The 15201-nt window shown below is 49.6% G+C and overlaps 2 long non-coding RNA genes across 8 annotated transcripts; both read right to left on the reverse strand.

Annotated features, from left to right (window-relative positions):
• Positions 1-1684: 1684 nt before the first annotated feature.
• LOC136014923 (uncharacterized) lies at positions 1685-10874 on the reverse strand. Of its 7 annotated transcripts, none has more exons than XR_010612998.1 (5): positions 10325-10874; positions 10154-10249; positions 5364-5471; positions 4630-4690; positions 1685-2740 (listed from the first exon to the last, which is right to left on the reverse strand). It is a non-coding gene; the product is annotated as an uncharacterized LOC136014923 (long non-coding RNA). The 7 variants fall into 7 exon arrangements; XR_010612997.1 differs by having other exon boundaries at positions 10154-10225; positions 10325-10861; XR_010612996.1 differs by having other exon boundaries at positions 10154-10827.
• On the reverse strand, positions 9724-10145 carry LOC136014924 (uncharacterized). The gene is made up of 3 exons (XR_010613000.1): positions 10056-10145; positions 9917-9970; positions 9724-9805 (listed from the first exon to the last, which is right to left on the reverse strand). It is a non-coding gene; the product is annotated as an uncharacterized LOC136014924 (long non-coding RNA).
• Positions 10875-15201: the final 4327 nt, after the last annotated feature.

Consider the following 15201-nt stretch of genomic DNA (forward strand, 5'->3'; position numbering starts at 1 on the left):
CAAAACTGGCTTAAAACTGGTGACAAATGGGCAAAAATGCGTTAGAAAAAGAAAAAAGTGGTTTAAACAGAGTCAGAAACGGGCCAAAAAGAGGCAGAAATTGAAAAAAATGGCATTAAACAGGTTAGAAGTGGCCAAAACTGGGTTAGAAACGGTGAAAACAGTTTAGAAATTGCAAATAAAAGCTCAAAACGGCTTAGAAGTGGGCATAAAAGCGTTAAAATGGGTCAGAATTTGGCAAAAAAGGGTTGGAAATGGCCAAAACCACTTCAGAAATACAAACACCCCCCCCCCAAACCAACATTAAAATAGGCTAGAAATGGGAAAAATGTGTTAAAAAAAAAAGCCAAAATGTCTTAAAATGGGTTAGAAATTACAAAAAATGGCTCAAAACGGGTTAGAAATGGTCAGAAATTGGTTAGAAGTGGCAAAAAATGGCATAAAATGTGTTAGAAGTGGCCAAATTTGGGTTAGAGATGGCCAAAAATGGTTTAGAAATGGGAAAAAAAAGTTTAAGATGGGTGAGAAATAGCCAAAAAATGGCTTAAACTGGTGAGAACAGGGCAAAAATGGGATAGAAATGGCCGTAAATGGCTCCTTCTTTCCCTCCCTCCTTCTTTCCTCTCCCTCCTTCCCTCTCTCCTTGCTTCCCTCCTTCCTTTTTTCCCTCCCTCCCTCCTTCCTTCGGAATGAGAGTGAAAACAAGAGCAGAGGTTCTGAGACAATCTAATGGAAGAGAAGGTAAGAACACAGTTGAATACGGGGAAGAGAACAGAGGGGAAGAGGACCTAAGAGATTACTAGAGAAGAGCATCCAGGGGAAAAGAATACCAGGGAACGTAAGAGATCTAACAGAATCTAAGATTAGAGAGCTGAAGAGCATCTCAGAAGAGAATATAGGGGGAGAGAGTATCATTGAAGAGAAGAGAATCTAAGATTACCAGAGTAGAGAATCTAAGAGAAGCCAAGAGAGAAAAATTGAAGAGCACACAGGAAAAGGGAAGAGAAATTTAGAGAAGCTAAGAAAAGGAAATGAAGAGACTGTAAGAGTATACCAGCAAATAAAACAGAAGGGAATCTAAGAGAACAATATGTAAGCAAATACAAAAGAGAGACAGGAATAAGTGAAAACACTATACACTGTAAGACAATAGAGGAGAAAATAAGAAAACGTAGGACTACAAAAAAAGGGAAGAGAATATAAAAGAGGGAAGAGACTCTTAAGAGAGCAAAAGAGAAGGGAATAGAAGAGAAAGGAATATCTGAGAAGAGACTATAAGAGAATCTAAGATAAGGGAAGAGAACGTAAGAGGAGAGAATTTAAAAGAAAAGAGAAGGGAATAAAAGAGAAGAGAATATAAGGGAGAGGAAGAGACTAAGAGAATACAGGACAAGAGAAGAGAGTAAAGAGAAGGGAATAGAAGAAAATGCGAAAGGATACAAGAGAAGGGAGAAGAAGAGGATACAGATTAGAAAAGACTAGGAGAATAGATGGAAAGAGAATATAAAAGAATCTGAGAAAACAGAACCAGAAGGGAAGGGAAGAGACTATAAGAAAATGGAAGAGACTAAGAGAATAGAGGAGAACAGGAGAGAAAAGAGTACAAGAGACGGGAAGGGAAGGGAAGAAAGACGGGAAGGGAAGAGACTGTAAGAGAGTATTAGAGAAGACAAAAGCAATGTGCTCCTGGCTTGATAAGGTCTTTATTTTTTCAGGACAACTATCTGACTTCATTAAAAGCAGGAATCTTTAAATATAAATAGTCTTGTCTGTCGTGGAGCTCCAAACCTTTGCAGCAGTCATCCAGCTGTGAGAGGCAGCTGCACAAAGGGAATCCTTTCTCTAAGGCGAGCAGCTGAGCAGCGACCTGTTATAGCCACCCATCAATGTCTAGCTGCGCGGCGACACGAATGCCACCAACGGAGCAGATAAGCTCTGGCACCAGCCACCGACCAGGAGGGGACGCTGCTGCGTGCACGGAACGCAGAGGCAGAGCGCTTGCTGCGTGTGCACCGAGTAGCAATAACAAGAGTTTTCCATTCACATCCCCAGTGGCCTTACCTCTTCCTCCCGTGCCACTTTGCCGTGCTTCACTGCGGCACCCGAGGACCCTGTCCCTATACGGCTGGGTTCGTGAGCACACTGCGCGCCGGGCAGCCCGCATCACCTGCGGGGCTCTGTGATCACCAGGCTGCAGCAAAGGCAGCAGTAGAGAGGGGTCCCTTGGAAATGTGCTGTCTGCCTGCAGGCACCGCGCTGTTACGGCACCTCCTTGAAATCGGGGGCTAAATACACATCTCTGTCCCTGCGAGTGGTGCCCGGGGCTGTCGGGAAAGCGAATCTGTGGACTAGGCTGCGTGTGCTCTGGTCTGTGAGCCCCCCGTCAGCTGTGGTACAGCGGAAGTCCTGTCACTGTAAAATGTTTGGCAGATAATACCCTTTAGGGAACTAGAAACCCGCACTGATGCTGCGTGCCTGGCAGGCTAGGAAAGGTAGATACATTTGGGGCTACGCACACGAAAGCTCTACACCCTGCTGCGGTTCAAGTGCCATTGTTCCTATAGGCAGATGGCAAAGCAGCCTCAGGCCTCCTGCTGGGCTCAGGGGTCCATCAGCTGCACCGGAGGAGCCTTGCTTTCAGGACGTGACACTCGCTATGCTGGTAAGTGACCAGTTCAAATAGGCTGAAATGCAAGCCAATTTGCCCAGAGCTGGGTGTTACTCCCGCTGGTACCGGTACCTGTGGTAGCAAACATTTAATGAGAACCACACGCTGAGCAGACCTCAGTATTTCAAACAAGCCAGTTTCCCCTCCCTGGCTGCATTACACTATGTTTCTCCAGATGAACCGAACGTCATGCCAGCAAAGCACTTTAGCTCAAGGTACCAAAGACGAGCTTCAGCAAGGGCACAATCGCACCAGACACGCCAAAGAGCGTGAGGAGGAGAAGCCCCTCCGTAAGAAAGAAGGGTAGCTGTGGCTTTGGGGTTTTAAAGAGACCCTCAGCAGCTGCAGGGAAACACCTGCATGCCCTGGGGTTCTAACCATAGGATCACAGAACGGTTTTGGCTGGAAGGAACCTTTAAAGGTCACCTCGTCCAACCGCTCCCCTGCAACGAGCAGGGACATCTCCAACTACATCGGGGGGCTCAGAACCACATCCAGCCTGGCCTCGGATGTCTCCAGGGACGGTGCATCCACCACCTCTCCGGGCAACCTGTGCCAGTGCTTTACCACCCTCATTACAGAAAAATAATGGGACTGACCTGCAGTGCCCGGCTCTCCCTCCCTCGGGCCCTTGCCTTCTCCTCAGCAGTGCAGCTCCTCTGCTGCAGAGCTGGGATCCCCCTCAGGAAAATCAACTCTGAGCCCTGAAACTGCCCCACGAGTCTCCGCCCACACAAGCGGGTCAGGATAGCAACGCTTTGTCAAGCTGTCGCGCACATCACCTAGACGGAAGACACCGTAAACAAGGACAGCACACTGGGAGTACTCTGGTGGACTCCCATCGGGTTGGAAAGACTGCATGGGTACTAATTCAACAAAGACAATACCAAGAGCTGCAAACTCTGCTGGCAGTACCCGAACGTCAAGAGGAAACTGGGGAGCTGCATTGTTACAACATCCAACAGGATGATGAGAAAAACAGTGGTAATTCCCCGCAGAGCTGCTGCAAAACAGCCTGCAAGCAAACCGATTGCTGCTTAGGCAAAAAGCAATGCAATGGTCTCAAATCAGGAGAGCAAATCAAGCTGAGATTTCCTGTGACAATGCTTTCAATTACATGAATGTACTTGACTGGAAGGGAAAAAAACTTCTTGAATTAAGCACGCAAGCAAGTTGAACAAAATAATTCCCTCCTTGTTCAAGCAGAGGACGTGGTTTTGCCCCGATTTACCGGCCCCAGGTGTTCCTATAGGAGGATCTAGATCTGTCCAGCTGTTGAAGGGACACTCTGCATTTGTGCCAATGTAAGAGGAAACAAAGTCCTGCATCCAGATCTTGGGCCCCAATTCCAGAGGGACGTGGAGCCGCGCAAGTGAGCCAGAGGAAACCATGGAGATGCTGAGAGGGCTGGAGCACCTCTGCTCCGCAGCCAGGCTGAGAGAGATGGGCTTGTTCGGCCTGGAGAATAACAGGTTCCTTAAGGGGGGGAAACCTTAGAGCAGCTCCAGTGCCTACAGGGGCCACAAGAAACCTGTATAGGGGCTTTGGACAAGGGCGTGTAGGGACAGGCCAAGGGGGAATGGCTTGAACCTGCCCGAGGGGAGACTGAGACGGGCTCTCAGGCAGAAGCTCTTCCCTGTGAGGGTGCTGAGGCGCTGGCACGGGGTGCCCAGAGAAGCTGTGGCTGCCCCGTCCCCGGCAGTGTTCTAGGCCAGGTAGGACACAGGGGCTTGGAGCAAGCTGCTCTAGTGTGAGGTGTCCCTGCCCGCCCGTGGGCAGGGGTTGGAACTGGATGAGCTTTAAGGTCCCTTCCAACATGAACCATTCCAGGATTCTATAAAATGCAGAAGCGGGAAGGATAACTACAGGCAAACCACAGACCAATTGGTGAAAGCAGAGGGTAAATGCATTTCCTCTCTTGGCAACGTCCGAGGAGCATCTGCTACAATTACCAGACATACCTCCACTCTCCTCTGTTGCTTCCCATTAGCAGAAACTTCTCTTTTCTTTCTGGTCTTGCAGCTGAAAGAAAGAGGTTAAAAAAATCTTCTGGAGCTCCCGAAAGAGTCTGTTCCGGCACGCACAGTGTCCACGCGAGAGCATGCTGCTCTGAAACAGAAGGGTTCTTTTATTTACCGAACAACAAGAACCGGGTTTTTCTTCAGCTCAAGAAACCGCTGACGTGAGTCCACCACAGCATCAACAGTGACGAGGCTGACAGGCTGGTGCGTCTAATACCAGCTATCACATCTTCCACCTCGCTTAGCTTAGGTTTCAGCACAGCTGCTGAGCACCACTGCTCGCCACCAAACACCGGTTTGGGAAGTGCCGAGTGGAAAGTTCTGCCGCCATTTATTTAGCCAGCAGATCGACACTGAAGACCAAACGGGGATAAAATCTGCTACGCAGGAGGAGGAGGTGCCAGAGAAACCCTTAAGTACCAGCGAGCTGGTGGCGCTGGGCACCAGCCCTGTACACGTAGCCTGTGCCCATCCTGCAGCCCCACAGGCTGGCCCTGCTCCTCCCGGCCGGGATGCCGGGCTGCACGGCCCCCACACGTCCTGCCTCTGCTGACACCTGCTGCCGACTCTGTGGCCCTAAACCTACAGGTAATACCACTTGGGGTTCATTCTCTCTTGCTCTCTGTGAACTGCTGCTCAGGGTCCTGCTGGGGCGGGAGGGAGCCATCAGGTACCTGGTTTCTGCGTGGCAGCGCAGCCCCTGCGATGCAGACATCCATGCAGGAGGTCGTCATCTCTTGCAGTTTCTGTGCTTACTCCAGCGTATTCTCTGGGCACTTTACCTGCAAGATCACAGCGCGTTATTTCCTAACAGTAGCTGGGAATCGGAAGCTAAACCCATTCTAACACGGGAAACAAGTGACTCAAAAAACACCCCTTTTCTGACCAAATGAGCCCTTGCATCCACTCCCAGGGTCTCCCGAAGCAGTTCCGTGGTTAGGGTGGTGACATTACCGCTCTCAAGGGATACGGTGACAGGTGAGCCTGAAAGAACACAGGTTTCAAGAAAAGAAAAGAACAAAGTGCTGTGCCTTAGGTCACTGTATTTGAGAGCTGTGAACAACAGCAGCAAGGGCAGAGCAGGCAGTTTCCAGATTTCTTTATGCTGTTTGGAAACAGCGAGGAAAAGCCCCTCACCTAAGCGCTGTGGCCCTCACCCAGAGCTCTTCGACCCCAGAGGCAGTGTGTCCGCTCACTCTTTCTGGCTGTGCTTCCCTGCCAGGTCAGCTCGCTGCCCAGGGCCTGGCCAGCAGCGCCCACGGTTGCATTAACACCCCCGGGAAGTACTGCCCTGCCCAAGTCTAGCCTCCTACCTGTGCAGCATACATACTACATCTTTGCAGCATACATACTACATCTTTGCTGACAGCTACCCATCCCTTTGAGAGGGAAAACCACGGCTGTTGACCAGCCAGGTCAAACATATTCTGTCCTGTAGGGTGATGGACACATGCTGCACACTGGGCCATCCACAGCTGTCTCATACATTAAAAGCACTAGGATTCAAAAGGCATTTGTAAAGCTTTAACGAGACAAACTCCATTTCATCTTCAGACGGCATAATTTTTATATGGCAGAAAGTTCCATGAGCAACCCTTAGACCAACTGCTGCCACAACTAAAGCCTTCAGCTCGACGACCAGGGCAAATCAACAGCAGAGCACATAAAGATTTTGTCTGTTCTCAACAGGTTGAGACTTTAAATCATTCAGCATAAACAGAGCAGCCCTAAACCCACCCAGTCTGGTAGCTCGATGCGTCTCCTGCTACAAGCACCTCCCAAGACAGATTGAGATCTGGATCAGCTCCCTCACAACGCTGTCTCTGCATCCAGAATACCAAGCATTTATGAAGAAACCTGATGGCTACTGCAGCAAGGCCGGTGTCCAAACCAGGGGAAACCAGGGGAGCAGCAGCAGCAGCTGCAGTCCTCACTGACAGTCTCAAGGGAAAGGCTGCGATGAGCTGGCTGGGGTCCCCTAGAGCACAACGCGGCAAGGTCTATTTGCAGAACAAAAGGAGGGCAATGAGCCCTGCCCCTGCTGCCGCAGACCTGACTCATTTCATGGAGGGAGAATTTCAGGCTCCAGATCTCTCAGCACCTTCAAGCTCCAGTGAACAGTCTCATTTCCAAGCCACCCACACGTTTAGATCAGAGGAAAGAAACAGGGAATTCCGTGGCTGCTTCCTAATCGGGTATTTCCACCTTCGCCCCTTCCCCTGCCAGTGAAGGCACAGTGTGAATTAAGGACCTCCGGGTAACCCCCGCCCCGGGTCTTTACTCCCCCCAGTACCGAGCCCCTGGCGCTGTGAGGCTTCCCGCGCGGGCAGCCAGCGGGCAGGAGCCGCCCCTCTGCGCCCGCCCAAGGCACGGACGGACGGGCGGGCCGCCGGGCCCGCTCGCCTCCCCGATAACCCCGGCGCGCTCGGACCTCAGCTGCTGCCACCGCTGCCGGGACCCGGACCCTGCCCGCCGCCATGCTGCTCCCGGGCGCTGCGCATGCGGCACCGAAACGGCGCGCGGAGGGACCGGAGCCGGCGCGCCAACACCGGGCTGCGGCCACGAGCACCCCGCGGGCATGCCCGCACATCAACCCGCAACCGCGGCGGCCACCACGTGACACGGGCCACTTCCGGGGACAGCAGCGGGGACAAAGGGAGCACCACGGCTCATGCGCGGAGCCCGGGCTGCAGTACCGAACTCTGGACACAAGATGGCAGCAGCGAGACACCCGGGCGCCACACCGCCCCCCCCAGCCCATCATAGTGTGGTCGTTATGTGACCGCTATGGGGTCTGTACGAGTCTCTACCGATTGCTGTGCATCTCTGCCACAGCTCCTTGATGCAAGACTACTTTCATCACGTTGACAACTGATTCATAACAGATAACTGAAAAAACAGCTGCAAAATTACCACCGAGTTGCTAAAAAACAACTCCGTTAATAACCACACAACCTTTTATCTCTAAAGACTATTGATGAGCCCAGAACCTGTAACCTCCATCCCAAGAAAACGCACAAGCTTTGCCGCTAATCGTAGTACACACAGACTTGCACTACAGATGCTCCACCTGGCCCAACTACTGACCATGAGCAGAGCAACTGCAAGGCAAACACACACACACACACACAAAGAACACTACAGACTCTGAGAAACCGAAAAGAGAGAAAAATCTGAAGAGGTAGACTACCTCCCAGATGGAACACTACATCCACCCAGATCACCTGCACAGCCGCAAGAGCAACGCAACAGGGCTCCTCAGGAGACTGAGAACAAAGTCCGACATGACCATGTGTTACCAAAAACAACCACAAAACCTGACATGATGGACATGCAAAAAGCATGAAGACCCATGAGCACGACCCAAAATTCAAGACCCAAGAGCATGAAAATGCACAGACTATGTCCTAACCAATGAAACAGGATGTCAAGATAACAGAGATACGAAAGCAGCCTGGAGACACTCAGTCACTCTGGCTCAGACACTGACTCTTGATATACTATCACACCCACTCACAAGCAGACTCTCTGGCCCTGACTCATTAATTACAAGCTTATTCCCAGAGCTCTTCTGTCCATTCACACAGATCACGAGGAGTAGACAGCTACACTGATTATAGAAACCCACCACCTATGTTCCAGAGCGCAAGAGCTCCAGCTAAAAGAAAACCAGAGACAAACAGAGAACTCTCAACTAGTTTATTAACATGGGATACTATAGAGATAGTGAAGGATACTTCTCATGGTTGCTTATCTTACTGCCATGGGTTCTTTTTGGCACCCAACGTGGAGCTCGAAGGGTTGAGATAACAACAGATCTGACAAGATTAATAGTAAAACAACCGTGGTGGTTTATACAAGGTCAGCCATAAATCACGCAATTGCTCTCTCACTCCCCCCCCTTCTTGCCCTCCCCCTACTCCTGGGGGGACAGAGAGGAGAATCGAAAAGAATGCAAATCCCACAAGTTGAGTTAAGAAGAGTTATTAATTAAGGTAGAACACAAGTCACTACTGCTACCACCAATAATGATAATAATAAGGGAAATAACAAGGGAAGAGAATACAACACCTCACCACCAGTCGACAGATAACTCGCCTGCCCCCCAGCCAAACTGAGCACCAACCCATACCTCATCCAACCCTGCAGTCTCTAGCCCTTCCAGGTAACTCACAGTTAGATCCTGGGCATGATGTGCTGTGGTACGGAATACCTCTTTGGCTAGCTTGGGTCAGGTGCCCTGTTCTCTGCTTCCTCCCGGCTTTCCCTCCTCCCTGGCAGAGCATGAGGATCAGAAAGTCCTTGGTCAGACTAAAACATTTGTGTTATCAGCTCTGTTCCCAGGCTGGAAGTCAAAACACAGTGCTGCACCAGCTACTAAGAAAGAGAAAAAAAGACTGCTACTGCTGAACCCATGAGAACACACTTACGAACCCCAAGGACCCTGTGAGGACCATACACAAACCAGCTCCGAGAATCATCATGGCCGTGTGAGCTGGCAGGCTCAACCTTAGCGGGCGTCCCCACGCAGGCAACGGTCGCCTGGGTGGGATGAGCTTCTGCCTCCCTCACACGGCATGAGGCTCGGGCTTCCATACTCACAAGCAGGCACGCTCTTTGCCACGCAGGGGGCCAGCCCACGTCGCAAGAAGTGGCCGACAATGTCTAGGAAGGTCTGCAAGGGTCACGACTTTTCCAGGCAGTTCTAAAGCACAACTTCCCGGGCAGGCACCAAAGCCGGACTTTTCGGGAAAAGCCCAAGCAGTACACCACAAGAGGGAGCCAAAGAGAACTAACAGTACTTGCCCATCTTGGTGTGTTTCACCACAGACCATTATTTCCTATTGTCCCCAACACAACACCCCAGACTCTGACCATTTACCTCCAGGCACCCTCTACTGTGTCCTCAGACATTCTGGCTCAAATACTACATTGGAATGCTACATCTCAAACCCCTTCCTGCCACTCTGACATTGTCCCCCACGCCCTCACCTCCTACAGGAGGCCCTCTACTTAGCGTGCGTAGTGCCGTGCGTCTCGAGGCGGCCTCACTGCTCGGAACTCCCACAGCAGATGACAGCCATGTTGCTGCCCTTGCCAAGTTCCTCTTCATCATCTGACAGAAACAAAAAAAGGGCAACACGTTGTGCTGGCCGTCCTCTCCAGCATCCCAGCCATCTATGCCAGCCTTTACTGTAACTCTACTTCGCCTTTACATTATGCTCACCTACTCCCAATCTATTGCAGAATACAATGCTGGGCTTCTCCTGCACTCTAGGACCTAGGAGCACAATAGAAAGAAATGACCATGGTGCTTGTAGAAAATGACCAACCCCACAACCATTATTGTTACCTCTCCGACTCACCTCAAATACTCATCTGACTGCAGAAGTAGAACGCAAGACCTGCAATAACCAACACTACTACTGAACCCTTTGCCATGTTATTCTCAGCTCTTACTCACCACTCACGCAGACAACCTTCTCACAGCCCTCCTCAGCTGGCAGCTTCACCTCTCTTGATTTAAGTGTGGCACCTAAAAAAGAAATGGAAACAGGCACTCATGGAGAGAAAAACAGAAGCTTTGGCCGACCCTGAAATAAGTTGCTACTGGGGTGTTCCAAGCATGGCTCACCTTGACTGAGTCATCTGAATGTTATTTTTCAGCTCGAGTGTGAGGATGAGTTTGAGCCAGGGAGTCTTAGCCAGGCAGTCAGAACCAGGAATTCTGTGTTAGAATCAACGTGAGATTTGTGTGGATGCATGAGCCAGTCAGTGTCAGACTGAGCCTAACTGAGTGTGAGGAGAAGTCAGCGCCAGAGAATGTCTGTGCAGCTTAAACGTGAGTATGAGTCTGAGCCAGTCTGTGTGAGAAGGAGCCTGCACTGTCTGCCAGTCTTGAATATGAGTCTAAGCCAATGAAAGCCAGAAAATTAAAGCTGGGGAGCAGGCAATGAACCAGAACCAGATGAAACAAGACCCAGCTGTGGATCGTCAGGGTGCTCTTATCCCAGCTGGGGGTTTGCCTCACCCCTGACCCAGGTCACTGAGGGAAGGGCTGTGGGTGACACCCTCCCTCCCTAACACAGTCAAGCTGTAGCTGCCCTACCCATGTAAGCTCATGCTACAGAGTAACCCCCTGCCTTTCCCTCAGCCCCATGCTACATTTCAAACCCCTTCCTGCCATCCGGACCTTGTCCCCCACCCTCCAGTCCCAAGCAGCAGTCCCTCTACTTAGCTTCCATAGTGCCATGGGTTTCAAGCTGGCCTTGATGCTCAGAACACCCACATCAGAGTCCTGTGATCTTGCCACAGCTGCCAAGTTTCTCTTTATCACCTGCAGCAAACAAACGAGCAAACAGGATCACACTGTGCTGGCCACCATCATCACCACCACCCCACCCACCAGTGCTGGCCTGCTCTGTAACAGCCCTCTTCCTCCTTCAAAGCTCATCAACATTGTGCTTGCCTGTTTCAAACCCACAGTGGAGTCCGACACTGAGCCTCTCCTCACCTCCAGGTCCTAGGAGTACAATAGAGACAAATGATCACCCTGCTTGCAAAAAGGGACCGACCCCACTATCCTTCTCCTTACCTGTCTGACTCACTTCAAGCACTCATCCGACTCCAAAGGTAGAGGGCAGCCCTGCAACACCGAGCACAAATACTGAACCCCTTTGCCATGCTCTCCTCAACAATTAAGCACCCCCAACACACACAACCCCCGATCTTCTCACAGCCCTCCTGAGTTTGCAGCTTCACCTCCCTCGAGTTATCTGCAGCACCTAGAAAAGAAAAGGGAACATGCACACACTGACAGAGATACAGAAGCTGCACCCTTCCCTCAGGAAGTCCCATCTCTCTCTCCTGTCACTTTACTACTCATCCACTAGCCCTCAGAGCTTTTCCATCCCTTTATTCTAACGTGTACACCCCCTGGAATACACCACCAACAAAAAGTAATTGCAGCTTTATGAAAATGACAAGACCCTAAAATAAATTGCTGCTTGGGTGGTCTAAGCTTTGCTCACCTTGGCTAAATCACCTGAATGTCTTTGTTTAGTTAGAATGTGAGAGCTAGTCTGAACCAGGAAGCCTGTGTTAGTCTCAATGTGAGACTCGTGTGGTTGGGTGAGCCAGTCAATGCCAAATTGAGCCTAAATCTGAACTAGAGTGTCTGTGCTGTTTAAGTATATGAGCCTGAGCCAGTCTGTGTGGAAGAAAACCTCTTTGAGACTAAGCCCTAGAATGTGAGACAGAAAACCCCCACCCAGTCTGAAACCAAGTATAGTTTTGAGCCCAGCTTCATAAAAGTGAAGCTATGGAATCTGAGAATTTTGAATAGAAATCTAAGCCCCAAAAAGAAACCCAAGAAGTTAAAATCAGAGAGCAGCCAAGAAACCAAACCCAAAACAATAAAACCAGGTGCACCTTGTCAGGCTGTTTTTATCCCAGCAGCTGGTTTGCCCCACACCTGAGCCAGGGCACTGGGGGGGTTGTGAGTAGGGCCTGGGGTATATAAGGCACAGCTTCGGAGTAAGGGTCTTCTTTAGGATTTGTTGCTGTTCAAGGTAAGGTCTTTGGGGCGTTTTGTGGTTTTAATGATGTGTGTATTGCTTTTGTTTTTTGAGTTCTTTGAAATGATTTTTTCTAGGCTAAATTTTTTAAGCTATCTTTGGTTTTGCATCTTCTTGTATTAATGAATTTTTTTGTGCTGTGGTTTTACTTAAGATGCTGTTGTTAGTGGTGGTGTTCAGGTAACTGTTTTTATTGCTCTTAGCCACAGAACTTAAAGAAAAATTTGTTTACAGTTTATGTTCTTATTACTTGTCTTTTATTTCTCATAAAATAGTTATAACAGTGGTTACTAAACAAACATTCCATTTATATGTTTAAGAGTTACTTCAAGAGTGCCTTTGGGTTTGTGCTCTTTCAAAAACTAAGTTGGACACTTGGGTCTAAAAAATACCAAACATAATATTAATGTTCTTTTAGGATGTAGTGACTGTTAAATAACTGATGACTTTTTGCAGGGAAAGGTAAAAGAATGCTTTTCAGCTTGTATATTTCTCATTTTAAAACTCTAAATTACAGAGAGCTTGTTCATTACAATCTGCATATAATAAATATTTCAGGGAATTTCCTTGTTTTAGTCTGCAGAATGTTGTGTGGCAGTTCTTATTTTTTTCCTTTTACTCCTGTTACTGCAAATGATAAAAATAAATTGGGTGGGTGCAGTAAACACCCATGTGTCTAGTGTGGGAGATCTGAGCAACAACTTTAGTTTGAGACTTATGACACTATAAAAACTAAGCAGAAAGAAAAGTTTTCCACAGAACAGATGGGGGAAACAGCATCAGGATAGCAGAAAGAGATTTGAAATACACCATGGGGATGAGAAAAAATAAGTGGGACTTTTTTTAGCACCATCTTATAGTGGGCAGGGTAGTACAGCTTGACTGTTTTAATGAGTGCATTAGCTTGTGAGCTGTTTTGGTGCTTCCAACTCACTGCTAGAACTGAAAGTGTTAAGCTTGTTCTTGGAACTTAGTCCTTTATATACTGAGTGCTTGTGTTGGCTGGTTAAAAGCTGGTCAGGCATTCGTGTTCCTTACTTACAAACATAAAGCAGAGGACAGCTTTTTTTTCAGTCACATCAGCAGGAGCCTTCTAAGGGTTTCATCCAGCTTCCAGTTCCAGCTATGAAAAGGTAAAGGGTTTCATTTTGTGTGATGCCCTCATGTTTAGAAGAACATGGCAAAAAGATTTAGTATTTGTTTGGTATTGCAGGTCTTGTCTTTTATGTTGGGAGTCGGATGAGTGCTTGAAGTGAGTCAGAGGAATAAGCAGAAGGATTGTGGAGTTGATCACTTACGCAAGAACCATGGCAATTGGCTTCTGTTGAACTCCTAGGGCATGCAGGGGAGAAGAGGCCCTGCATCAGACTCTGGAGTTGCTTTGAGACAAGCAAGCATGGTGTGAGGAGCTTGGGAGGAGGCAGAAGGAAGGTAAGGAAAAGGCTGGGCTGGATGCCTGGGGTGCTGGAGGTGATGGCCAGCACAACGTGTTGCCCTTTTTTTGCTTCTGTCAGATAATGAAGAGCAACTTGGCAAGGGCAGCAACATGACTGGAGTCTGCTGTGGGAGTTCTGAGCAGAGAGGCGGCCTCGACACGAATGGCACTACGCAAGGTAAGTAGAAGGCCTCCTGTAGGAGGCGAGGGCGTGGGGGACAATGTCAGAATGGCAGGAAGGGGTTTGAGATCTAGCATTCCAATGTAGTATTTGAGCCAGAATGTCTGAAAACAGTCGAGGGTGCCTGTAGGCAAATGGTTAGCTCTAGAAAAAGCCAAAATGTGCTGGAGTGGGCTAAACTGTTCTTGGGTGGGCTTAATTGCACTGGTCTGAGCTAAAGTGGGCTAGACTGGTCTGAATTGGGTCAAAGTAGTGCCAAGCCATGCTGTGTAGCAAACGAGCCGTTTTGCCTGTAGCAAGCGAGGGTGGGCTGAGCTCTGCTGGGCTGGACAAGGCTAAACTGTGCTGAAGTGGGCTAAACTGGGCTGGACTGGTCTGAAGTGGGCCAAAGTGGTCTAAACTCTCCTGAAGTGGGCCAAACTGGGCTGAACGGTGCTGGAGTGGCTGAAGTGGGCTGAAGGGGGCTTCACTGGGTTAGACAGATCTGAGCTTGTCTGAAAGTGACTGGACTGGGCCGAATTGGAGTAAATTTTGCTGGGCTGGGCTGAACTGAGGTAAACTGGCTTGAAGTGGCTGATCATGTCTTGGCTGGGCTGGGCTGTGCTAAACCAGGCTGAACTGTGCTAAAGTGGGCCTAATTGGGCTCAGCTTGTCTGCGCTGAGCTGCAGTGGGCTGGGCTGTAAAGTGGGCTGAACTGGGTTAAATTGGGCAGGGATAAGATGGATTGGGCTAAACTGGGCTGGACTGAGCTGGCCTAAAGGACGCTACGTTGGTCTGGGAAGGGCTAAAGTGGGCTAAACTGTAGTGGGCTGGGCTGCGTTGGGCTAAAGTGGGCTGGACTGGTCTGAATTGGGCTTAACTGTGACAAAGTGTTCTGGATAGATGTGAATTGGGATAAACTAGGCTGAAGTGGTCTAAAGTGTGCTGGGCTGGTCTGAAGTGGGCTGAAGTGTGCTCAAAAGGGCTATGGTGTGCTGGATGGTCTGAATTGGGCTAAACGCTGCAGAACTGTGCTAAATTGGTTGGGACAGGTCTGAACTGGGCTGGGCTGAGCTAAGTTGGTCTGGCCAGGGCAAAACTGGTCTGAAGTGGGCTAAAGTGGGCTGGGCTGGGCTAAAGTGGAACGGACCTTGCTAAAGCTGGCTGCGCTGGGCTGAAGTGGGCTGAAGGGGCTGGGGTGAGCTGGAATGGGCTGGACAGGGCTAATGTGGCCTGGACTGAAGTGGGGTAAAGTGTCTGAAGTGAGATAAGCTGGGCTGGACTGGTGTGCACTGGGCTAAACTGGGCTGTGCTGGGCTAAAGTGGTCTGGAGAGGTCT

This window comes from Lathamus discolor, chromosome 5, assembly GCF_037157495.1.
Source record: "Lathamus discolor isolate bLatDis1 chromosome 5, bLatDis1.hap1, whole genome shotgun sequence".
NCBI classification, from domain to species: Eukaryota; Metazoa; Chordata; class Aves; order Psittaciformes; family Psittacidae; genus Lathamus; species Lathamus discolor.